We start from the raw sequence: 27,088 nt of genomic DNA, 5'->3' as shown, positions 1-27,088 counted from the left end.
AAAAACAAAGGTGTCATCGTACGCTGATGATTCATGTTCTTCTAAAAACCACAAGTAGAATCCCTCCACAGCCTCAGAGGATCTAGATATTTTGCAAACCTCTCTGGATTAAAACCAAATAATAAGTGTACTATTTAATATAAATGGATCACTAAAAAAAATGCAACTTTTACATTACCGTGTAGTTTACCAATAAAAATGGTCTGACAGGGATGTGGACATACTCTGTATACAAGTCCCGAAAGAAAGAAATTCTCACTCCAATACATTTTGATGTAAAGTTAACAAAAATAGATAGGTATTTTCCTTTCCATGGTAGCAAGATCTTGTCTATTTGTGAGATTTAAAAATTCTTTTTTAAATCACCCTAATTAACTCGTCATATATTCAATTTTATTTGGAATGGCAAGCCAAACAAAATTAAAAGGGCCTATTTATATTACAAATCTGAATTCTGAGGGCAGAAATTAAATATTAAAGCATTAGACCTGTCACTAAAGGCATCAGTCACACTTAAATCTGAAATGTTCTCTAGTAAATTAGTAAGAATGTCTCACCCCATGTTCAAGAATGGCCTTTTTCCCTTTATTCAGATTTTAAAACAACCAAAAGTGAGCAGTTGTAAACGAAATCTCCAAAATATCGTTATTTTTTAAACAAGCCTGAGAAAGTTGGTTGCAATTGCATTTTAATCCACCTGAAAAAAAGACAGAACAAAGACTCAAGTATACTAATTGATTTTTTCTTTTTAAAGGTATTGTTTTTTGTAAATAATATAAATAGGACTGGTGGAATTGTGTCACACATGCAGCTAACAGACATATGGAAATGTCTGCTCTACCCAAAATTACAACCAACTAATTGCAGCATTACCACAAAAATGGAAGAGGCAAGTAGAAAGGGGAAAAAGTAAGCAACTTGTCTGTCGGCCCTAAATTAAAATACCATAAATTGTTAAAGAAAATTATGATAAATTAAAATATACCAACTACATTTAAGGACCAAAAGAATTGGCAGCTGTGCCATATAAATTGCAAAATAGTTGGAGATGTTCGATGTACCCATTACATGGCACAGTGTTTATGAATTGACACGCAAAACATCGGATTCAAAACATTACATTTTTCAATTTAAATTATACAAAATTCTTGTAACCAATAGAATGTGTCCCTATATATATATATATATATATATATATATATATATATATATATACACATACATATATACATATACACACACAAAGTCTGGCAAAAAAAGTATTTAGTCAGCCACCAATTGTGCAAGTTCTCCCACTTAAAAAGATGAAAGGCATGTAATTTTCATCATAGGTACACTTCAACTATGACAGAAAAAAATTGGGGGAAAAAATCCTGAAAATCACATCACCGTCAGACTTGATTCAAAGGGGTTTCTGTGTGGAAATTGCTTCACTAGTCTAAACTATTTCAAATGCGTGCAACACATTCTATTTCACCACTGTAGTACTAAATGACAGTGAAAATTGTTAAGTATTTTTGAATCTTTCTCTACAAACTGCCGAAGATCGCAGCTGTGCCCTTAGAAATAAACACATGAATGTCACGCTTTCTAAAAACACTTTATTCTGTTCACATGCTCTTATGTGAAGTTAATGTGATAACATGTGACATGAAACTATACTTTTGAAAACCTGGTCACATGCAGTGTCCCAAAAACACATGTGAAATTGTGTCATTTTCCAAATGTGAAATCATGAGGCATTTCTGTAAGGGCGGGTACAAATAGGTAGGACCACATTCAAAACTTTACCATATGATACCAGAAGGGGAAAGTGCCACATTAGCAGTGGTTTAATCGATCAACATGCTGTGCTATAACAGTGTCAGCCAAGGATTGGAGACAAAACTTAGTTCTGTCAGGAGATGAGATGCAGCCACCCAAGAAACAAATTAATGTTCGCATTCATATGCATGCTGACAAGCTATAAAATTACCATATAGATATGTATATATCATTTTTTGAAACATGTACTTTGCACAACAAAAATGTACACAGAAAAGCAAACATCCTCAGGATGTAAGAATCAAAGAACTTCGCTATGCTCATATTTTACATTTAGAGACAAGATTGCAAGTTGTCGACAAGACCAACAACCGAGAAGAATAAAGCAACAGCATTGCCTACCTATCTGATATAGAAAATTTTATCTATAGCCTATAAGAGGATATTATCATAACATGTGTTCAAACAGCTAATATCCCTCTCTACAATTGGCACTGAATATGCTGCAGGTGTACTGGGTAGGCAGCCATTGACACTCAGCCATCTGTCCATCCAACTCCAGAGCTGTAGAGACACGGGCACATGGGATTTACAGGTCAATAGGCCACCACTGAGGAGAGAGGAGTTTATTAGTCACATGAACAGGGTCACAGATGTAATTGCAGAGTATAGTGACATTCTTAATTGCTGTGCTACAATAGTGCAGGTCAAAACAAGAAGTGAATGAAACAAAAACATTAATAAATACATATTTGTGACAGTAACAATGATAAATGTCCATTGGGGTGGGGGTAGGAAGTCCAGGGGGCAGGGGAGCAGATAGCTGCCAAGAGGTGGCTATTCAGCTGCCTGATGGTTAGAAGCTTTTTTTAAACCGGTGTGATGACAGACCCCCCACACACCTGGAACACAATCAAATCACTTGACCCAGGGTCATATGAGGGTAATGTTACAGCAGAGTGCACACGTACATAAAACAAAAGCTACTGTACAGTGTGCTGTAGTTTCACTATCCCTTACTACTCAGAGGGGACTTTGTGTATGCATATACAGTTGAAGTCAGACGTTTACATACACCTTAGCCAACTACACCGAGTCAGTTTCACAATTCCTGACATTTAATCCCAGTAAAAATTCCCTGTCTTAGGTCAGTTAGGATCACCACTATTTTAAGAATGTGAAATGTCAGAATAATAGGAGAGAATTATTTCAGCTTTTATTTCTTTCATCATATTCCCAGTGGGTCAGAAGTTTATACACTCAATTAGTATTTGGTAGCATGCCTTTAAATTGTTTAACATGAGTCAAACATTGCGGGTAGCCTTCCACAAGCTTCCCACAATAAGTTGGGTGAATTTTGTCCGAATCCTCCTGACAGAGCTGGTGTGTAGGCCTCCTTGCTCACACACGCTTTTTCAGTTCTGCCCAAACATTTTCTATAAAAGACTGAGGTCAGGGCTTTGTGATGGCCACTCCAATATCTTGACTTTGTTGTCAGTTAGCCATTTTTTCCACAACTTTGGAAGTATGCTTGGGGTCATTGTTCATTTGGAAGACCCATTTGCGACCAAGCTTTATCTTACTGAGGTCGAGATGTTGCTTCAATATATCCACAATTTTCTCTGATGCCATCTATTTTGTGAAGTGCACCAATCCCTCCTGCAGAAAAGCACCGCCACAACATGATGCTGCCACCCCGTGCTTCACAGTTGAGATGGTGTTCTTTGGCTTGCAAGCCTCCCCCATTTTTCTCCAAACATAACGATGGTCATTATGGCCAAACAGTTCTATTTTGGTTTCATCAGCCCAGAGGACTTTTCTCCAAAAAGTACCATCTTTGTCCCCATGTGCAGTTGCAAACTAGTCTGTTTTTTTTAATGGCGGTTTTGGGGCAGTGGCTTCTTCCTTGCTGAGCGGCCTTTCAGGTTGTCGATATAGGACTCGTCTTACTGTGGATAGAGATACTTTTGTACCGTTTCCTCCAGCATCTTCACAAGGTCATTTCCTGTCGTTTCTGGGATTGATTTGCACTTTTCGGCACCAAAGTACGTTCATATCTAGGAAACAGAATGTGTCTCCTTCCTGAGCGGTACGACGGCTGCGTGGTCCCATGGTGTTCATACTTGCGTACTATTGTATTTACAGATGAACCAGACTTGGAGGTCTACAATTTTTTTTCGGAGGTCTTGGCTGATCTCTTGACTTTCCCATGATGTCAAGCAAAGAGGCACTGCGTTAGAAGGTAGGCTTTGAAATACAGCCACAGATACACATCCAATTGACATCAATTAGCCTATCAGAAGCTTCTAAAGCCATAACATAATTTTCTGGAATTCCCAAGCTGTTTAAAAGGCACAGTCAACTTAGTGTATGTAAACTTCTGACCCACTGGAATTGTGATAGTGATATATAACTGAAATAATCTGTCTAAACAATTGTTTGGAAAAGTATTTGTCACACACAAAGTAGATGTCCTAACCGACTTGCCAAAACTATAGTTTGTTAACAGGAAATGTGTGAAGTGGTTGCAAAACGAGTTTTATTGACTCCAACCTTAGTTTATGTAAACTTCTGACTTCAGCTGTATATGCAGCTGCCAAAGTTAACATGCATGCACCTGGCATAACCAAACATACGAGTTACAGTATAGTTTACTTGTTTACTGTAAACACTAATTTACTGTCTCGATAAAGCTTGCTGATGAAATGTATTAAAAACATCCCATTACTGACAGCTTGTGTGACAACAGTCTGACAGTTGGCAGTAGAGGGGTTAAGTCTTTAATTCTCCCACAGTTTAACAGGGCAGATAAGTTTGAAACCTGTCCTGTTGGGGGTAAATTCACTGTGATAATTCATAGAGATTAGTGGGAGTGTTTGCGTGTGTCAAGTGTGTGAATGCATATAATCTGTGGGTATGTGGGATAAAGTTTGTGTGAGGTGTCTGAAGAAGTCTATGCTGTGCACCTAAACACACGTGTCCATACAGTGCGTTTACATATGGTTTGGTTGGGCGGTATCCAGATTTTCATATCCTCATTATCATCCTTCTCTCACACCAGGATTTACGGCATTACCGGCTTAGTACACAATGGGGGAAAAATTCCCATTGGGCGTCTATTTAAATCAAATAAAATTGTATTTGTCACATGCATCAGGTAGACCTTAGTGAAATGCATACTTACAAGCTCCTAACACTTATTTTTTTTAACTGCATTGTTGGTCAAGTATTTGCTAAAATAAACTGAAGTAAAGAAATAAAGCAGATAAAGTCAAATAAATAAGTAAGGAGCACAAATAAAGTAACAGTAGCGACGCTATATACAGGGGGTACTGGTACCAGAGTCAGGGGGTACTGGTACAGAGTCAGGGGGCACTGGTACAGAGTCAGGGGGCACTGGTTAGTCGAGGCAATTGAGGTATGCCCATATAGGTAGCAGTAAAGTGACTACGCATGGATAATAAACAGTAGCATTGTAAAAATGGGGGAACGCTAACAAAATGAGCACAAGTAACCAATTTCAATGGAGGTCTCGCTAAATATGCTAACGAGAACAAACGAAAATAAACAAATTGCAAAGACCAACAATCCAGCTCATAAAGTTATACATTTATAAGTAGGAAAGGAAACGGAAAGGGTACCTAGTCAGTTGTACAACTGAATGCCTTGGAGCTACCGAATGTCATTTTTGGGGAGTTTGGACATACAAGCAAGTGTGAACGAGCGACATTGTGCAAACGAACAAAACTCAGGGGTTGCCCTAAAAGAAATTCTTTTTTCCCCAAGCAAGAAAACTAAAACAAAAAAAAAAATACAAGAAATACCTTGCTGTAAAAGTAAACGCAGATCTAAAATGCTACTTATTGTAATTTCGGGTCAGCAAACAAATTGTGCTTCAGTTGCACCTCTCCACTTGGATGAGAATTCACGAACGGGCAAGCAAAAGACAGCACTATGACTGAAGTAACTGGAGAAAAGCTACACTTCATTGTGTCCAGACTACTTTTTTCTGGTAAAATGCAAGATTACATTAGGAAATGTAGCTGGTTACATTCTTTCTATGATAAACATTAGAAATATGATATAGCAAGGTCTTTTTTGCAAAAAAGATGCATGGCCTTTTCAGTGTAAGCGCATTTACTTGTGGCTGACAGCCAAATAGTGTTTCACTTCGGTTGTCATCTGATGACAATTAAGCAATCGTCTGCCGAATGTGATGCACTAATGTATTTTCTGTGAAAGAAAACTATAGTTGCACATCCCCGATCACTATATTGAAGCAAAAATGTGACTTTCAATATAAACCGCAACCAGTCAATACGCAGGTGAAACGCTTTCTCCTGTTGTGCTATTTACACTGAACAAAAATATAAACTCAATATAAACGCATGTAAATGCTGGTCGCATGTTTAATGAGCTGAAATAAAAGATCCCAGAAATGTTCCATACGCACAAAAAGCATATTATTTTGTGCACAAATTTGTTAACATCCCTGTTAGTTAGCATTGTCTTTGCCAAGATAATACAGCAAGCTGATAGGTGTGGGATATCAAGAAGTTGATTATACAGCATGATCATTACACAGGTGCACGTTGTGCTGACACAATAAAATGGCCAATCTAAAAATGTGCCGTTTTGTCACAAAACACAATGCCACAGATGTCTCGTGTTGAGGGAGCGTGCAATTGGCATGCTGATTGTAGGAATGTCCACCAGAGAATTTAATGTTAATTGCTCTACCATAAGCCGCCTTCCACGTCATTTTAGAGAATCTGGCAGTACGTCCGACCGGCCTCAACCACAGACCACGTGTTGTGTGGGCGAGCGGTTTGGTTTGCTGATGTCAACGTTGACAGTGCATGTAAGAACAAAAACCAAGCCATGTGGTTGAAGGAATTATCCGTAGAGCTCAGAGACAGAATTGTGTGGAGGCAAAAATCTGGGAAAGGGTACCAAAAAATGTGTGCAACATTGAAATTTCCCAAGAACACAGTGGCCTCCGTTCATAAATGGAAGAAGTTTGGAACCACCAAGACTCTTCCTAAAGCTGGTCGCCCTGCCAAACGGGGAAGAAGGGCATTGGTCAGTGTTGAGATGGCGCTAGTGGGGGCACCTATCTAAGATAGATAAACACTTGCATTAGGATTGTCTGATTAGGATGTTGTGACCGGTAACACCTGAGTAAAGGACTATGCTTGAATCTCATCTAACTCTCCGGAGAGAGTTATCATTAACATGGTGTCAGAGAAATTAACGCCAAAAGCCAAGCGCTACGGAAAAGAGGATAAGGTATGAGGACAATGTAGTCACTGCTGGATAAGCGCAAACAAGTGGAACAAATGAGCGAGGACGAAAAGCCTGCAACGTCTCTTTAGTCAAATCCGGTGCCAGGCGCCATACATGAAAAATATAAGCAAGGCAAGTGAAAAGACAAAGATCCAATTAATCTTTTTTTAACTGTCCCTAAGCAGGCAGAATCTGTCAATTATGCCACTCAGAACAAAACACCAAGTTTATAGCCTCATACTCAGAAGACTCACGGCTGTAATTGCTGCCAAAGGTGCTTCAACAAAGTACTGATTAAAGGGTCTGAATACTTATGGAAGTGTGATAGTTTTTAATTTAAGAAATGTGCCAATATTTCCCAAAACCTGTTTTTACTCTGTCGTTATGGGGTATTGTGTGTAGATTGATTGGGGGGGACACACACGACATACATCTTAGAATAAGGCTGTAATGTGAAAAAAAAAGTGAAGGGGTCTGAATACTCAAACGCACTGAATGCTGTAGCGTTAGGATTTCCCTTCACTGGAACTAAGGGGCCAAGCTCGAACCATGAAAATCAGCCCCAGACCATTATTCCTCCTCCAAACTTTACAGTTGGCACTACGCATCAGGCAGGTAAGTGTTCCTCCCATCTGCCAAATCCAGATGTATCCATCAGACTGCCAGATGGTGAAGCGTAATTCATCACACCAGAGAACGCATTTCCACTGCTCCAGAGTCCAATGGTGGCGAGTTTTACACCACTCCAGCCAATGCTTGGCATTGCGCATAGTGATCAGGCTTGTGTGCGGCTGCTCGTTCATGGAAACTTTTTTCATGAAGCTCCCCTGACGAACAGTTATTGTGTTGACTTTGCTACCAGAGGCAGTTTGGAAGTCGGTAGGGAGTCTTGCAACCGAGGACAGACGATTTTAAAAGCACTACACTATTCAGCACTCGGCCATCCCGCTCTGTGAGCTTGTGTGGCCTAAAACTTTGCGACTGAGCCGTCCTAGACGTTTCCACTTCACAATAACAGCACTTACAGTTGACCGGGGTAGCTCTAGCAGGGCAGAAATTTGTCAAACTGACTTATTGGAAGACGGTGCCACGTTGAAAGTCACTGAGCTCTTCAGTAAGGCCATTCTATTGCCAATGTTTGTCTATGGAGATTGCATGGCTGTGTGCTCGATTTTATACACCTGTCAGCAACGATTTGGCTGAAATAGCCGAATCCAGTAATTTGAAGGGGTGTCTACATACTTTTGTATATATAGTGCAGGGTTCCCCAAACCTGTCCCGCCAGCAATATTATTTGGCCACCCAAAGCCCCCAAAATGAATGAATATTCATTTAAAAATAGAAAAGTATCATTCATGAGGAGAGAGAATGCCGGAGACAGTCAAAGCAGGCAGCGGACCATTTTGTGGTGCTGAAACGTAAAGCCGCAATCAATAGGAGGTGAACAGTGTCTGGTGCGGAGAATATAACTAACTGGTTATACAAACCTACCAGTCAAGTAATTCACCAGTCTATTTCTTCCGAGCCTAAGCCTATATAAAATAATTGAACTGGCTATGAGGCTTAACAGCATCTTTCACAAGAAAAAAAATAATTTTTAGGCCTAATTACAATTGCCTGTCGTTTCTTCAGTGTGCTGAAGTGCAGTAGCCTTTCAGAAGTCCAAATCTAACAACTCAAGCGTTCTTGTAAAGGCCCCAAGTGTTCTCCATGTCCAAGACTGTTTTCCCGATTCCTTGGAACTGGAGATTTGACCCGTTTAAGTGACAGAATGTCAGCCAAAAAAGCTGTGTGTAGCTTGCAGTTACAACATCTTAAGGATCGTATCCTTTTTCACTGAAATGACATACCCAAATCTAACTGCCTGTAGCTCAGGACCTGAAGCAGAGACATGCACATTCTTCATTCCATTTGAAAGGAAACACTGAAGTTTGTGGAAATGTGAAATTAATACAGATCTGGTAAAAGATAGAAAACGCATGTTTTTTTGTTTGTATTATCTTTGTGCCAAATTGGTAAATTTGATACATTTAAGTACATAACTATAGAGAACAAAAACAATATGGTAATCTATATATTTTTTAAAGTTTACACTCCCAGGAATGTCATACATGATGGATTAGCTTATACACTAACTTTCACACATCTAGATGGCCTGGTGGAGTGGGTGTAGAGTCAGAGGCTGCAGGGGTTCAAACTGTAGAACCCTGTACCTACATTTGAATATAAAAATGGATTTTAAAACTATGCTACATTTTATCTCTAGAACCCTCAGGATGACAAATCAGAGCAAGATTACTGAATGCAAGTACATTATTTACATTCAGAGGTGAATGTATCAAACCAGTTACAGTGCCACGTTGTCGTTGTGCACTCTGAAAAAATACCACTAAATTAGACAGTGCCATTTAACAAGAATTGAAGCTTTCTGCCCATAAGACACGTCCATTTCCTGGAAAGTTTGCTGTTACTTACAACTGTCATGCTAATCACATTAGTGCACGTCCCGGTATAGGACGGTTGCGTTAAGGATCATCGGTTAACTCTTAAATGTTTCTGCGTCTGGCCTTTGTCTGGGGCGGGAAGGCAACTTTGAAAGTTATGCTTAGATTTGTAAATGATGTCCAATTGAAAATCACTTTTTGCAAATAATTCAACGCAAATAATACAGCTGCTTGGCATTGGGAAAATATAAGATGAAAGCATCTGTACATTCTTCCCTGAAACTTATATTTTCATTATCCACCTTTCTTTAGATACTTTTACATTCAAGATAATTGTTCTGAATGAATGTTGACATGATAAAAAAGTAGTGTAGCCTACAGTAGACTATGTAGACCCGTTTCTCACTAATCAATGCTGAGAAATAGAAACATTTGAAGAGACATTTTATGAGAGTAACCAGATCTAAAGTATTGCGTTATGGTCACTGAATTTCTTATGTACTAATCGTACGTGTTAAAAATGTTTTTTGTATTGTAGGTCAATTAAATTGTACTAATATTATATACCAATTATGTTCTGGCCTGCTGACTATCAGCTCAAAAATGTGGCCCGAGGCCAAACCTAGTTGACGAACCCTGATGATAGTATTGTTGTGTTGTGTCCTATATTTATTTATTTTGAATCCCAGCCCCCATCCCCGCAGGATGCCTTTTGGTAGGCAGTCATTGTAAATAAGAATTTGTTCTAAACTGACTTGCCTAGTTAAATAAAAATATGGTGTATATAATGAAAGAGCAGCGGTGAAATTTCCCTTTAACCACACTGCTAACCCTAAATTAAGATCAAAAAGCTCATTTTTACGATATAGACCATTTTGACTTTGTGGCTGTGCCATCTAGTGGAAACTGTATTTGGTGGGTAAGTAGGCAGGGACTATACCACAGCAATCCCACATCAGTTCAATACAGTCTAGCCCACACCGAGCTCAACACGGGCCATGAATGAAAAACGCTTCATCTCCTAACGTATTGCACAAGTTGACTGCCGGTATTTATACTGAACAAAAATACAACAATTTCAAAGATTTTACTGAGTTAGTTCATATGAGCAAATCAGTCAATTGATATAAATTCATTAGGCCCTAATCTATGGATTTCACATGACTGGAACACAGATATGCATCGGTTGGTCACATAACTTAAAAAAAAGAAAACGGGCCTCAGGATCTCGCCACGGTATCTGTGCATTCCAATTGACATCAATAAAAATGCAATTATGTTTGTTGGTAGCTTGTGCCTGCCCATACCATAGCCCCACCATGGGGCATTTCGTTCACAACATGGACATCAGTAAACCGCTCGCCCACACAACGCCATGAACGTAGTCTGTGGTTGAGAGGTCGGTTGGACGTACTGCCAGATTCTCTAAAACAATGTTGGCGGCGGCTTATGATAATTGAATATTCATTTCTCCATCTGGCAACAGCTCTGGTGGACATTCCTAGTCAGCATTCCAATTGCACGCTCCCTCAATATCTGTGGTAGTGTGTTGCGTGATAAAACTGCATGTTTTAGAGTGGCCTTTTATTGTCCCCAGCAGAAAGTGCACCTGTGTAATGATCATGCTTCTTGATATTCCACACCTGTCAGGTGGATGGATTATCTTGGAAAAGGAGAAATGATCACTAACAGGGATGTAAACAAATTTGTGCACATGAGAGAAAGGCTTTTTGTGCATATGGAACATTTGAGATCTTTTATTCTGAGCTCATGAAACATGGGACCAAGACATTACATTGTGTTTATATTTTTCTATAGCATACTTAATGTAAATGTTTAAAGTACACACACAGTATTTCCAAATACCCCAGTATATCACCCAAGCCTACATTCTCATTTGCTTGTATGTAAAGGCTGAGTAGAGGGGTTTACTGCTCTTAACCCCAGCTCCATCTCTGAGCCAACCCATCCCCAGCCAGTCTGCTTGATCCTGTGCCACTCAGAGATGAGGGATGGCTGATGTATCTTAGTCCAGGTCGCTAAGCTGTCTCTCCACACTCTAATCTTATTTTCAGCCCAAACTGGCTTTAAGGGAGAGGCAGGGAGCTTGGGACAGGCTGATCCCAACTGTACAGAGAACACGTCTTAATCTGGCCACTGCGCTGCGCATTGAATCCCAACAGTTGCATTAGGCAACGGGACCTGGCTGGCTGCGTGGGTGGGCGGATACCCTTTTCAGAAGCTATTAACAATGTTTTACTTCATGTAATCTCCACTATTCATGGTTACCTTGGAGAAAGCAGCCCCCATTCAAATAACACATCAGCATGGAACCTTCAAGTCCAAATGCATTCAAGTTAATTTTGTATGAACTATTGTAGTCCAAAAAGACAATTTGATTGGGAGACAATCCAAATGTAGTATTTGTGGGAAATGCAAACAGATCATGTGACTACCTTCCAAGGCATAGTGTATACACGCACAGTGTACCTTGTGCCATTACTAACTTGATTAAACCTGCCTGTATCAATCCCTTGTAGCAAATTCAAGGTAAAGGTGGTTCTAATTACTTCTGAGTACCGAAATGTAGAGTTCTATCCATGACTCCAAAAACCACCAATGTTTTACTGTCTCTAAATTGGGGCTGGGCCAAATGGCGTAACAAACATATCGATACCAATTCACGGTCAATTAACGATAAACGCAGCAAAAAAAGAAAAGTTCTGTCAACTGTGTTTATTTTCAGAAAACGTAACATGTTCAATCTTATTTTCATGCAAACATTTACACAACTGAGACAAACGGAACAAGTTCCACAGACATGTGACTAACAGAAATGGAATACTGTGTCCCTGAACAAAGGGGGAGGGTTAAAATCAGAAGTAACAGTCAGTATCTGGTGTGGCCACCAGCTGCATTAAGTACTGCAGTGCATCTCCTCCTCCTCATGGACTGCACCAGATTGGCTGGGGGGGGGGTCCCAGGCATGCTCAATGGGATTGAGATCCGGGCTCTTCGCTGGCCATGGCAGAACACTGAAATTCCAAACCACGCACAGAACGAGCAGTATGGCTGGTAGTATTGTCATGCTGGACAGGCATGTCAGGATGAGCCTGCAGGAAGAGTACCACATGAGAGAGGATGTCTTCCCAACGCACAGCATTGAGATTGCAGGCAATGACAACAAGCTCAGTCCGATGATGCTGTGACACCACCCCATGACGGACCACTCCACCTCGATCCCGCTCCAGAGTACAGGCCTCGGTGTAACGCTCATTCCTTCGACGATAATCGTGAATCCAACCACTCGTCAGTGAAGAGCACTTTTTGCCAGTCCTGTCTGGTCCAGCGACAGTGGGTTTGTGCCCATAGGCGACGTTGTTGCCGCTGATGTCGGGTGAGGACCTGCCTTACAACAGGCCTTCAAGCCCACAGTCCAGCCTCTCTCAGTCTATTACAGAAGGTCTGAGCACGGATTGAGGGATTGTGTGTTCCTGGTGTAACTCGGGCAGTTGTTGCCATCCGCCAACTGTCCCGCAGGTGTGATGTGCGGATGTACCGATCCTGTGCAGGTGTTGTTACACATGGTCTGCCACTGCGAGGACGATCAGCTGTCTGTCCTGCCTCAGGCATCTCACAGTACAGATATTGCAATTTATTGTCCTGGCCACATCTGCAGTCCTCATGCCTCCTTGCAGCATGCCGAAGGCACGTTCACGCAGATGAGCAGGGACCCTGGACATCTTTCTTTTGGTGTTTTTCCAGGGTCAGTAGAAAGGCCTCTTTAGTGTCCTAAGTTTTCATAACTGATCTGAATTGCCTACCGTCTGTAAGATGGTAGTGTCTTATCGACTGTTCCACAGGTGCGTGTTCAATGTTTATGGTTCATTGAATAAGTATGGGAAACGGTGTTTAAACCCTTTACAATGAAGATCTGTGAAGTTATTTGGATTTTTACGAATTATCGTTGAAAGACAGGGTCCTGAAAAAGGGTTGTTTCTTTTTTTTGCTGAATTTGGATGACTCACCACCTGGAGTCGGTCTTATGAAGCAACATTTGAAATTGTGTTTTTTTACATTCATATCAAAGGAGAGACTCAGAACAGCTACAAAATGGTATATCATACACTATTTGAGGAACAATGGGAAAGTAATTCTGCTTTGAAAGTTGATACATTTGTAAACTCAATTTTGAGGAAATTGCCTTGGAATGTTTTGCTATCTCGTGAAGAGCTCTTCTTTGTCTACCTACACCCATTCGGCATTGTTCACACCTTCACCCTAAGCTTTAGCCTCACCATCTCGTGTGGCTCGAGGCGCACACTTGACGCTCTGGACAATTATTTGTTTAAACTCTGGATAACATGAAAACAGCTTAACCAGCTCCGCTGGCAACAATTTCATTACGCTGTTTTGCAAAAGTTCTGACACCAGCCATATTCAACGGGTGTTGTGCACACGTCACGCAACGTTAGCTAGTTAAACAATAAACAGTGCCACAGTGCTGAGAGCCAACCAACCATGTTCAATGTTAGCTAACATTAGGCTCTAACTAGAACAGCACACAGCTCTGGGAAACAAATACTCAGCTAGGGAGCTAGAGAGCAAACATAAGCTATCTAGCTAGCTAGCTAGCTAGCAACACACTTTAGCTTAAAGACCGATAGCTTGCTTGCTAGGTAAACAATGTACCTACAGTTGAAGTCGAAAGTGTACCTACATCTTAGCCAAATACATTTAAACTCAGTTTCACTTATTCCTGACATTTAATCCTAGTAACAATTTCCTGTCTTGGGTCAGTTAGGATTACCACTTTATTTGAAGAATGTGAAATGTCAGAATAATAGTTGAGAGAATGAATTATTTCAGCATTTCTTTCTTTCATCACATTCCCAGTGGGTCCGAAGTTTACATACACTCAATTAGTATTTGGTAGCATTGCCTTTAAAATTGTTTAACCTGGGTCAAACATATCAGATAGCCTTCCACAAGCTTCCCACAATAAGTTGGGTGAATTTGGCCCATTCCCCCTGGCAGAGCTGGTGTAACCAAGTCAGGTTTGTAGGCCTCCTTGCTCACATGCACTTTCAGTTCTGCCCAAAAAAAATGTTATGGGATTGAGGTCAGGGCTTTGTGATGGGCACTCCAATACCTTGACTGTGTTGTCCTTAAGCCATTTTGCCACATTTTGGAAGTATACTTTGGGTCATTGTCCATTTGGAAGACCCATTTGCGACCAAGCTTCAACTTCCTGACTGAAGTCTTGAGATATATTGAAGCAACTTCCCATCCTCATGATGGCCATCCATTTTGTGAAGTGCACCAGTCCCTCCTGAGGCAAAGCACCCCCACAACATGTTGCCACCCCCATGCTTCACGGTTGGGATGGTGTTCTTCGGCTTGCAAGCCTCGCCTTTTTCCACCAAACATAATGGTTATCATGGCGAAACAGTTCTATTTTAGTTTCATCAGACCAGAGTACGATCTCTGTCACCATGTGCAGTTGCAAACCGTAGTCTGGCTTTTTTTTAATGTCGGTTTTGGAGCAGTGGCTTCTTCCTTGCTGAGCAGCCTTTCAGGTTATGTTGATATAGGACTCATTTTACTGTGGCTATAGATACTTTTGTACCGGTTTCCTCCAGCATATTCACAAGGTATTTTGAAAATACTCTGAGGTAGCCATTTCATAAGTTGTTCAAGAGTCTTACGGCGTGGGAGTAGATGCTGTTAAGAAGCCTTCTGGACCTAGCTTGGCACGCGGTAGTAGACAGACTGTTCTATGACTAGGGTGACTAGTCTCTGGATGGCAGGAAGCTTGGCCTCAATGATGTACTGGGTCGTATGGGTCGTATGCACTACCCTCTGTAGTGCCTTGCGGTCGGAGGCCGAGCAGTTGCCATACCAGGCAGTGATGCAACCAGATGCTCTCAATGGTGCAGCTGTATAACTGAGGATATGAGGACCCCTTCCCAAATCTTTTCAGTCTCCTGGAGGGGGAATAGGCATTGTCGTGCCCGCTTCACGACTGTCTTGATGTGAAAGTTTGGACCATGAAAGTTTGTTGGTGATGTGGACACCAAGGAACAAGCCCTCAACCCGCTCCACTACAGACCCGTCGATGAGAATGGGGGCGTGTTCAGTCCTTTTCCTGTAGTCCACAGTCATCTCAATCTTGATCATGTTGAGGTTGCATATATCCTGGGATAACAGTGCCAGGTCTCTGACCTCCTCCCTATAGGCTGTCTCGTCAGTCGGTGATCAGGCTGCTATGTCGTCAGAAAACTTGATGGCGTTGGAGTTGTGCTTAGCCATGCAGTCATGGGTTAACGGAGTACAGGAGGGGACTGAGCAAAACACCCAAGGGGCCCCTGTGTTGAGGATCAGCATGGCAGATGTGTTGTTACCTACCCTTATCACCTGGGGGGGTCAGGAAGTATAGGATCCAGTTGCCGAGGGTGGTGTTTAGCTCCTTAGGTTAGGTCCTTACCTTAGTGATGAGCTTTGAGGGTACTATGGTGAACTGAGCTGTAGTCAATGACTAGCATTCTCATGTAGGTGTTCCTTTTGTCCAGGTGGGAAAGGGCAGTGTGGAGTGCAATAGAGATGGCATTATCTGTGGATCTGGAGTGGGTGTAGGGTTGATGGTGTTGATGTGAGCCATTACCAGCCTTTCAAAGCACTTCATGGCTACAGACATGAGTGCCATGGGTCGGTAGTCATTTAGGCAGGTTGCCTTAGTGTTCTTGGGCACAGGAACTATGGTGGTCTGCTTGAAACATGTTGGTACTACAGACTCAGTTTGACAGGTTGAAAATGTCAGTGAAGACACTTTCCAGTTGGTCAGCGCATGCTCGGAGTACACCTCCTGGTAATCCGTCTGGCCCTGCTGCCTTGTGAATGTTGACCTGTTTAAAGGTCTTACGTCAGCTACGGAGAGCGTGATCACAGTCATCCAGAACAGCGGATGCTCTCATTCAGTGTTATTTGTCTCGAAGCAAGCATAGAAGTGATTTAGCGCATCTGGTAGGCTCATGTCACTGGGCAGCTCTCGGCTGTGCTTCCCTTTGTAGTCTAAATCTTTTGCAAGCCCTGCCACATCCATAGAGCGTCGGAGCCAGTGTAATACGATTCAATCTTAGTCCTGTATTGATGCTTTGCCTGTTTGATGGTTCGTCGGAGGGCATAGCAGGATTTCTTACAAGTGTCTGGGTTAGTGTCCCGCTCCTTCTTGATCGGAGCTAATCCATTTTGTTATTCAATGATAGCACGTTGGCTAATAGGACTGATGGTAGAGGAGGATTACTCACTCGCCGTCCGGATCCTTACAAGGCACCACGACCAACATCCTCGATATCTCGTTCTGCAAATGACGGGGATTTGGGCCTTGTCAGGTGTCTGAAGTAAATCCTTCACATCAGACTTGTTAAAAGAAAAAAAAAATCTTCATGCATTACAATGCGAGAGTCGCTGTCCTGAAATCCAGAAGCTCTTTTCAGTCAGAGACCTTGACTGAAATATTTACAAAAAATGCAAACACAATAGGTTAGGAGTCTGTAAAATGGCAGCCATCTCCTCCGGCGCCATTCTCGTTCACCATTTCATCAAAATAGTTGCTGCTGCTTTTTTTTACCCCCTTTTCTCCCCAATTTCGTGGTATCCAATTGTTAGTAATTACCGTCATGTCTCATCGCCACAACTCCCGTACGTGCTTGGGAGAGACAAAGGACGAGAGCCATGCGTCTACCGAAACACAACGCAACCAAGCCGCAGTGCTTCTTAACACAGCACGCATCCAACCCGGAAGCCAGCCGCACCAATGTGTCGGAGGAAACACAGTACACCAAGCAACCTGGTCAGCGATCACAGCGCCCGGCCCGCCACAGGAGTCGCTAGTGCGTGATGAGCCAAGGATATCCTTACCGGCCAAACCCTCCCTAACCCGGACGATTCTTGGCCAATTGTGTGTCAACCCATGGACCTCCCGGTCGCACAGAGCCTGGGCTCGAACCCAGAGTCACTAGTGGCACAGCTAGCACTGCGCCACCCAGGAAGCTAAGCTGCTTTTTTAAACAATAAATCACACATCTGGCTTTCAAGTCTATTAAAAAAAGGACTTTTTGTCAAATAAATTAACAACCACACACACGTCCACTAATAATGACCAATAGCAGGCATAGAAAATGAACACAGGTCTCAAACAAGCTCTCAAGCTTTTACGTAGCCAGCTAATCTTTATATTTCAAGTCAAGCCACCTATTTGCAAACTAACAAAGTAGAACTGATGAAAACCTTCTTGTCAGTCTTGAACAGCATACTAGCCTGTCCACTGTGTTAAGATGCTTGAAGTGGTCTACTGTACCTGTATTACAATGTTTATTTTCTTAGAATGAGAACAGGTTGCCAATATTAATTTTTTTATACACAGAAAGCCGGCACATAACATTCTGTGGCTAAAATGCTGCCATGTACGACAGAAATTGAGAATACATTTGCCAGAATTGATACTCCCGCTTTAGTGGAGTCTGCTCTCCATCAATTTTGAGAGTGGAGACATAAAACGGGTATCGTATACGGTTTGAAAACGGCCCTAATAAAGCATCTAAATTAGAACATAATGTCTGTACTGTAACATGCTTACACATAGAGCTCCGATTCTGCACTACACAGCTCTGTATGGGTTTGACTGACAGCCATGCTGAACTTAAGCACAATGGCCCCATCTTTCCTGGTAATTGGGCAACTTTCGCTAATGTTTTGTCTGAGTAAGGGTAATGCTGTAAATAAAGACAATGTATTTTTAAAGATGAGACTGAGGATTATGATAAAATAAAAGCCAAACACCAGTGAATGCACGCATCTGACTGCACTCATGATTCCATTCTATGCGCACCAAAAATACAATGCATTTCTCTCAATTGCCTTTTGAAAGCCTAACATTAAATTTGTATTTTATAACTTAGCTAGTCATGTTGACAATAGCACAAGCTTTCAAATCATGCCCACCTGACCCAGATTGCGATCTATAAATTAACTGCTTTTTGGCTTGAGTAAACAGTAATTGTGTGATGACTGGGGTTGCAAGGTTGTTCCAAATACACCAGTTAGTCCTGACTCAAGTCCTTGTATTTTTTTGGTCTGATGTTGCACTGACCCCACACCTTTCAGGAATAGTCTTATTATGTTACTGAATGTATTGTGGCAGCGCAGGGGAGTCACGAGGTGAAACTCCCAATTAAATAAGACAGCGGGAGACCGTTTTGTGATGCTCAAACAAAAGTTTCTCTTTAATAAAAGGTTGGTGAGAAATACAACTGAAAGGCTTCAGATAACAGGTGAGTCACTGTCTGGCGCGGCAGCTCCGTGGACCACCGGTGTTAATGAACAAAACAGAGAGTGAGGAGTCTGGGGTTTCAATACTTACACCAGAGGCGTACTGCCTGGGAATGGGTCCTCTTCCTTTGGCACAAAGAAAAGGGAGAGCAAGAGACAGATGGGTCAAACTTTGGCATCTGATCGAGGTGCCCATCATACGCACTCCGGTTCTTCTGAAGTCTATGCTTACCCTCTGCGTGACGCAGGCATTAACATCTTTGGCCGTGGCCATCCAGTTGAGGTGGGCATGATCTGCATTAAGGTAAATTTCCTCCCCAGTACATAGTACTTGAGCTTCATTAATGCCCATTTTATAGCAAGACAATTTTTCTAGGGTCGAATAGTTTCATGTTTGAGTAACTTACGGCTGATGTATGTCACAGGATTGTCCTTGCCCCTTTAATCTGAGACAGCACTGCACCAAGGCCCGCCTCAGAGGCATTGGTACAGACCACAAAGGGCTCCTGAAAGTTGGGTGACGAGTACCAGTTCCACACAGAGCCTGCTGCAGAGTCGAGAAAACCTGGTCCAAGTGACGTGGTGGGGCAGGCGTCGTCTGGTCATGTCTGGCAAACTGGGGAATAAACCGTTGACAATACTCCACCAACCAAAGGAAAGTTTACCTGCTTTGTGGTGGGCTTCGGCCAGGTTGAGCTCTAGAGCACCTCTGTGGAGGTGATTGTCCTTCTAGAAGGTTCTCTCTCTGCAGCACTCCACCAAATCAGGCCTTTATGGTAGAGTAGCCAGACGGAAGCCGCTCCGCAGTAAAAGGCACATGACAGCTCACGTGGAGTTTGCCTAAAGGGCTCTCGGACCATGAAAAACAAGCTTCTCTGTTCATCTGTTCTGATGAAACCAAGATTGAACTCGTTGACCTGAATGCCAAGCATCCCGTCTGGAGGAAACCTGGCACCTTTCCTCACTAATGCTTGTGGCTGAATGGAAGCAAGTCCCCGCAGCAATGTTCCAACATGTAGTGGGGTAGAAGCTGTTCAGGGTCCTGTTGGTTCCAGACTTGGTGCACTGGTACCACTGACCCAGTGTGGTAGCAGAGAGGACAGTCTAGGATTGGGGTAGCTGTAGTCTGACAATTTTTGGGCCTTCCTGACAGTGCCTGGTATAGAGGTCCTGGATGGCAGGGAGCACAGCCCCAGTGCGGTCAGGTGCCTCGCAGTTGATACTTTAGAACTGAGGATCTGTTGGCCCATGCCAAATATTTTCAGCCTCCTGAGGGGGAAGAGGTGCTGACATGCCCGTCTTTACAACCGTGTGTGTGGACCATGTTAACGCAGAGGAACTCGAAGCTCTCGACCTGCTCCACTAGAGCCCCATCAATGATGTTTTAAAAATGGCACCACACTTTAAAATGGCGAAGGAAGAAATGGCAGCAGTTTTACAGGCACCTAACCAATTGTGCTAGTATGTGGGGGTTTTTGCGTTATTTGTAACTTATTTTGTACGTAATGTTTCTGCCACAGTATCAGGACAGCGATCACTCACCCTGGATTAGACAGATTTTCTCTTCAGCAAGCAGGACATATACCGTTAACATCCCCGTTATTGTCAAGAGAAAGACGCAAGTACAGAGGACACAGTGGGGTGCCTCGTAAGGATACGCATAAGGCGAGTGGGAAAGCTGCAGTTACCATCAATATTACTCGCCAATGTACAATCATTGGACAAGGTACAATCACGAATATCCTACCAACGGGACATCAAACTGTAACAGCTTATGTTTCAGGGAATCGTGGCTGAATGATGACATGGATATTCAGCTAGTAGGATATACGCTGCACCGGCTAGATAGAACAGCACACTCTGGTAAGACGAAGGGGGGCATATTTGCAAACAGCTGGTGCACGAAATCTAAGGAAGTCTCTAGAATTTGCTCACCTGAAGCAGAGTATTTTATAATAACTCTTGGCAAATAGTTGTCTACAGCTTCATCTATATTTTTCGTGGCTGTTTATTTACCACCACAGATGGATGCTGGCACAAAGGCGCACTCGGTCAGCTGTATAAGGAAATAAACCACTCACCCAGAGGCGGAGCTCCTAGTGGCCGGCGACTTTAATGCAGAGAAACAATCAGTTTTACCTAATCTCAATCAATACGTTAAATGCAAAAGCAGAGGGATTAAAAAAAATACAAAATTCTAGATCACCTGTTCTCCACACAGACGCGTACAAAGCTCTCCCTCACTTTGGTAAATCTGACCACAATGTTATCCTCTTGATTCTGGCTTACAAGCAAAAATTAAAGCAGGATGCACCAGTGACTTGGTCAATAAAAAGCTGCCCAGTGACACCAGACGAACTAAATCACTTCTATACTCACTTCGAGAGCAAGCAACACTGAGGCATGCATGAGAGCACAAGCTGTTCCGGATGACTATGAGAGTACGCTCTCCGTAGCCGACGTGAGTAAGACCTTTAAACAGGTCAACATTCACAAGGCCAGACAGATTACCAGGATGTGTGCTCCAGGCACGTGCTGACCAACTGGCAGGTGTCTTCACTGACATTTTAAACCTGTCCCTAATGGAGTCTGTAATACCAACATATTTCAAGCGGACCACCAGTGTTCTTGGGCACAGGAACTAAGTCAACCTGCAAAAATAACTACAGGCCTGTAGCACTCACATCCGTAGTCATAAAGTGCTTTGAAAGGCTGGTAATGGCTCACATCAACACCATTAACCCAGAAACCATAGACCCACTAATGTACATACAACCCAAAACAGATCCACAGATGATGCAATCTCTACTGCACTCCACACTGCCCTTTCCCAGCTGGACAAAAGGAACACCTACATGAGAATGCATTGACTATACAGCTCAGCATCCAACACCATAGTGCCCTCAAAGCTCATCACTAAGCTAAGGATCCTGGGACTAAACACCTCACTCTGCAACTAGATCCTGGACTTCCTGATGGGCCACCCCCAGGTGGTGAGGGTAGGTAGCAACACATCTGCCACGCTGATCCTCAACACAGGAGCCCCTCAGGGGTGCATGCTCAGTCCCCTCCTGTACTCCCTGTTCACCCACGACTGCGTGGCAAGGCATGACTCACACCATCATTAAATTTACAGACGACCCAACCCACCGACAACAAGACAGCCTATAGGGAGGAGGTCAGAGACCTGGCCGGGTGGTGCCAGAATAACCTATCCCTCAACGTAACCAAGACTAAGGAGATGATTGTGTACTACAGGAAAAGGAGGACCGAACACACCCCCATTCTCATCGACGGGGCTGTAGTGGAGCAGGTTGAGAGCTTCAAGTTCCTTGGTGTCCACATCAACAAACTATCATGGTCAAAACACACCAAGACAGTCGTGAAGAAGGCACGACAATGCCTATTCCCCCTTAGGGAACTAAAATTATTTGGCATGGGTCCTCAGATCCTCAAAAGGTTCTACAGCTGCAACAGTGAGAGCATCCTTATTGCGTCACAGCCTGGTAAGGCAACTGCTTGGCCTCCGACCGCAAGGCACTACAGAGGGTAGTGCGTATAACCCATTATATCACTGGGGCTAAGCTGCCTGCCATCCAGGACCTCTATGCCAGGCGGTGTCAGAGGAAGGCCTTAAAAACTGTCAAAGACCCCAGCCAGACTGTTCTCTACTACTGCATGGCAAGCGGTACCGGAGCACCAAGACCTAAAAGCTTCTCAACAGCTTTTACCCCACAAGACTCCTGAACAGGTAATCAAATAGCTACCAAGACTATTTGCATTGTCCCCCTCAACCCCTCTTTTACGCTGCTACTCTCTTTATCATATATGCATAGTCACTTTAACCATAACTACATGTACATGCTACCTCAATTAGCCTAACTGGTGCGCGCGCATATATATATATAACATTGCTACGGTTATGTTCTTTTTTTTCTTCACTCATCTATTGTTCAACTAATACTTATTTTTTATTAAAAATTACACTGTTGGTTAGGGCCTGTAAGTAAGCATGTCCCTGTAGGTCTACACCTGTAAATGACAAATAAACCGTTTGTTTTCCTGCCACCACACTGCCAGGTTGCATAGTGCTTTTAACTCATGTTTGACACATGATTACATTCTGCATGTTCATTTACACAGCAATTAATATTCAACATGTGGAATAAAATGTGTCAATAACAGATTTCACCTGTATGGCTACACTTTACTTTTGAAGTGCAATCTCAGATCTTGTAAAATAACTCAAACTAAACTATTGTATTTATCATAGTGATTATGGAGTAACATTAAAACAGTAATATACCCCACCAAAATCAGACAATACAGAAAAAACTAAAATTGCTGAAATAAGTAAATCAAAAGAGAATAGATTAACTGATAATTGACAGACACTGGTGTAGCAAGAAGATCTGAATGCCATGACGCAAGAGCCTGTGTGAGTTCAAATCTCAGGTGAGCACATTACTGTAGGAAATGAACATGCAATGTAATCTGTCAAGATTAAACTTACATATTTGACACATTATTTATGCAGAAGCACTGTAACTAGCTCCCCTTTTCTAGTTGAACGACCATATGAGTCAAGTTGAGCAAACACATTTTAAGTTGAGAAAACGTAGGCACAAATTCAGTCAAGTTGGAGCTAAATTTGGGCCAACCAAAAAAGGCTGTGGAATCAATGAATTATTATTAGTCAGTGTACGGTGAACGAAGCTAGTCGAATCATGACTTAAGTTTTCAGTTGATCGTTCTCCGGTAGGGGGTCCTGCGTGTTCTGGGCATTACTGACTAACTAAAATTAGTTGAAAGATTCTTTTCTTTTTTTGACTGAACGAGTCAAAATGATCAGAGTCAGTAAAATTAGCCAAACTTCACATCACCATTTCTGCTCAAGGAGGTGTCCACGCCGCAGTGACGCTGATGGAAGAGAGGGAGGGTGCAGCTTTCCCATTTGACAGAAGATGGACCAATAAAAATAGTCAAATAGAAAGGCTGCATTTTCAGAATGTGATGTTTATATGGGCCCAAAATATTTTTGGTGTGAGAACATTCCACTATTACTGCTGACATATGGAGATTGTGAAATTATCATGCAAAAATATATGACAATGCTCTCCTTTAAGTTCTCCTCTATTACAGAGAAATATTGTCCAAATGACCGATTAATTTGACAAAACCTCAATTGCAAACCGAGTTAAAACGGTGTCAGAAAGAAGTTAACTTTCATCTTTGTTGTTTTGAGTGGCAGGAGGAGGAGAAGTTTGGTGTATGTGTAGGAAGGCGTACACAGAACATATTTGTTGTTTTGATTGGCAGGAGGAGAGGTTTGGTGTATGTGTAGGAAGGTGTACACAGAACAGAAGAAGCGAAGGAGACAAGACCAAAAAAAGTCACTGGAATAGCTTCAGTGGATTGCAACAAGGGAATGGTTATCTAGGATTGCGGGCTGCCGAGGACATGGAAGGTTTGAGATGGAAGTTACTTGAAGACTTTCTGCTGTGGATAGGTACTCAAGGTGTGAAATTAGAACAAAGAATTTCATTAACCTTTAAAAATTACAATGTGACTTCTCGAAGAGTGAGAAGAAACTGGTTGAAAGTTGAGACAGAAAGTGACAACCTTTTATACAATTTTCATTTTCCTTTTATACAATCTCCACTAAAGTATGAGAAATTATATGAATGCCTCGCCACAATCTGTATCTGCTTTCAGACAATTGCTCCATTTATAATGGTGGATGAAAACTCCAATAAATACTGACATGCTCGGTGAGTGCAATTGTTTGTGTGACTGCACCCTTGAAAGAACAGGGGGGCTTCAAACACCAGTCACAGAGGTGGACTCATGTTTATGCAGATCACGAGCCTCTAGACCTGGGGCATGTTCAGCAGGACACACCGCTTTGGAACGTTCAGATGGAAATATGTTATGTAGAACAAACATCTCTTTCCAACATGCAGAACAAGGAATCATGTCGGCTTTGTTCACGGCATTTCTATCTGCAATTTTTGGCAACTGAACGTGGCACTGGTTTTACAGTATGTGGCCTGAACCTGCCTGTCTATGATACAGAACCTAAAGATCTGTGTCAGGCCTGACTGGCCACAGACATTCAGAACCAGTAAATCAATTCCCAACAACCCTTGCTGTATGCATCCGAATCATCAAACCCCAAAACTTACACTTGGCGATCCATGTCTGACAAAAGAGACGTCTGCTACTCTGAGTACAATGCCTCATTCTGTATTGAAAACATGGACTAATAGTAGTGCTGCATTAGAAATAGCATCAGAGAGCAGAATACCCACTGATAATTATTTTAGAAGTAAAGCCATTTTGAATAATTACAGCCTGTTCAATAACAGAATGATTTGAGACAACCGAACAGAAAAATGCCATCAGTTTCAGATTTGAAACTATCAAACAAAACAAATATGTCCCTATATTTTCAGAATGAACTCCATATTTTATGGACCTGAAGTATGGCAGATGCCAAACCACGTGAATGGAGTGCATACTAGGACTTCATCTTAGCACCTGAACTGGAAAATACTTTAAGGGAGCCTGAGCAAGACCTCTGAAAATGCCAATGGTTACTGGGCTTATCAGGTCGAGGCAGGTTTCTGAGAAGCAGCCCTGCGCGCATCAATTTAGAGAGAGCCAGCCAGGCGACCTCAGGGCTTGAAATAGAAATGACAAGCTCAAAAGTTTCACTCCCAAGAACATCTAATAAAAATCATTCTGTTTATTTTCCCCCGATATGTAACCCAATTTCTCCTGTTATCAAATATATATTATATAACTCTGATGAAACGTTCCTAGGAGCCAATAACTGCACAAATAAATGTATTTGGTTTGATTAAACATTCTCCATTCAGTCAATAAGGTTGTGTTGCACATCCATAAAAGTAAAATAATCTACCAGGACTTCCAAGGCTCTTAGCATCGTCAAATGTCTTGACTCAGGGGGACTTCACACTTGATAATTCCAATAGCCAATGGTCATTTGAAAAGCAGTTTGTCTGGAATGGCACTTGTAAATCTATTGGTCTGATTTCCATGATTGCGTACCGCTGGAGACATAATTGAAGAGCAAGTTGTATCCAATTCCCTGATCTGAGATCTAACATGTTCATATTCTGGAATTCCTTATTGACTTAGATAACATTGTTAGGGAGGGAGTCAGTCCAACTAGGAAGTAAGGGGTCTTTATTAAGAGGTCAATTGAAACTGCAGACGACTAATGAAAAGCCTATTGTGGAAGAAAGCTGCATCCCACTTAAAACTGAACACACCGATTGGCATGTTTTTCTGTTGATTATTAGAAAAACAAGATTTCAGTCAGAGCTGTATTTCCTGACCGATTGTGCATTTGGTTAATTGTGTTTTTCACCCACGAGGCACTATAGAAGCCTATTTCCCTTTCTCAAAATCCCCACATTGAATCGAAGATAAAAGTGAATTACAGATTTCTTGAGTTGATGTTTTTTGCAGAGGATGTTTTAGTTGCACAATTTCACAGGTGAAGGTGTTTGGTGCAGTATTTCTCAAGTAAGACGTGTTGTCATATGTAAACAAATTCAGAGCTGCTGAGCAGGTCTCTCTCACTGTCTATGCTATTGGACAGAGTGCAATCACTGTAGCTGTTCATCGCATGTTAGTTGGCAAATGAACATCGTTAAATCAAAACCAAACCTTCAGTTACCCATTGTGACGCACGGCTGTTCCAAACTCAGTTTAAGCATAGACTGACTGACTAAAATTATCCTATTTACATGTTGTAGTCAATTTTGACCCCAGAATAACTGTTTTCCACAAAGTCTCACTCATGAGAGAAGCATACTTAGCTGGCTCTAATCGGTGTTGAACAGCCATACCCCTGTGCTGATCAATCCCCTGCAGTAGCCTCCTTAGAAGGTCCTTAGCCTCACAAAACCTGGCATGTAAGGTCTAAAGCCTGACAGCACCTTCTAAGACCAGGTCACACCCCTCCCGATTTACCCATCCACCTGGCCCGAGGCCTGCAGCCGGCAGAGAGGATAAAGCATGCCTCGCCCGCACTCCTCAATGAATACTAATCTCTCATCTCCCCACAGCCAAAACCATCAATCCTCCCTCCGCCGTTCCAACATAGCCATCTTCTGCCCTTTTCCACTGACAAACCCATCTAGCTTTACTCAGCAAGCCTATCATCCATCATTACAGAGCAAACCAATCTCCAACAGCTCTCTACCACAGACCCATCCTCTGCTATTACACCC

General features: G+C 42.3%; 1 protein-coding gene across 2 annotated transcripts in view; it reads right to left on the bottom strand.

The window, feature by feature from the left end:
* Window positions 1-27,088, bottom strand: part of LOC118359824 (endothelial cell-selective adhesion molecule-like) — a 77,643-nt gene that overhangs the window by 41,439 nt on the left and 9,116 nt on the right. The window contains exon 2 of one of the 2 annotated variants that reach the window (XR_004820766.2): window positions 1,582-2,374. The exons of the other annotated variant lie outside the window; for it this stretch is intronic. The gene's annotated coding sequence lies outside the window, so the exon portion shown is untranslated. Of the gene's footprint in view, window positions 1-1,581; window positions 2,375-27,088 lie in introns of those variants that run through there. 2 annotated transcript variants of the gene reach the window in all.

This window comes from Oncorhynchus keta, chromosome 1 (genome assembly GCF_023373465.1).
Source record: "Oncorhynchus keta strain PuntledgeMale-10-30-2019 chromosome 1, Oket_V2, whole genome shotgun sequence".
In the NCBI taxonomy this organism is placed as follows: domain Eukaryota; kingdom Metazoa; phylum Chordata; class Actinopteri; order Salmoniformes; family Salmonidae; genus Oncorhynchus; species Oncorhynchus keta.
The sequence above is the reverse complement of the archived record's forward strand: the minus strand, read 5'-3'. Positions and strand labels throughout refer to the sequence as shown.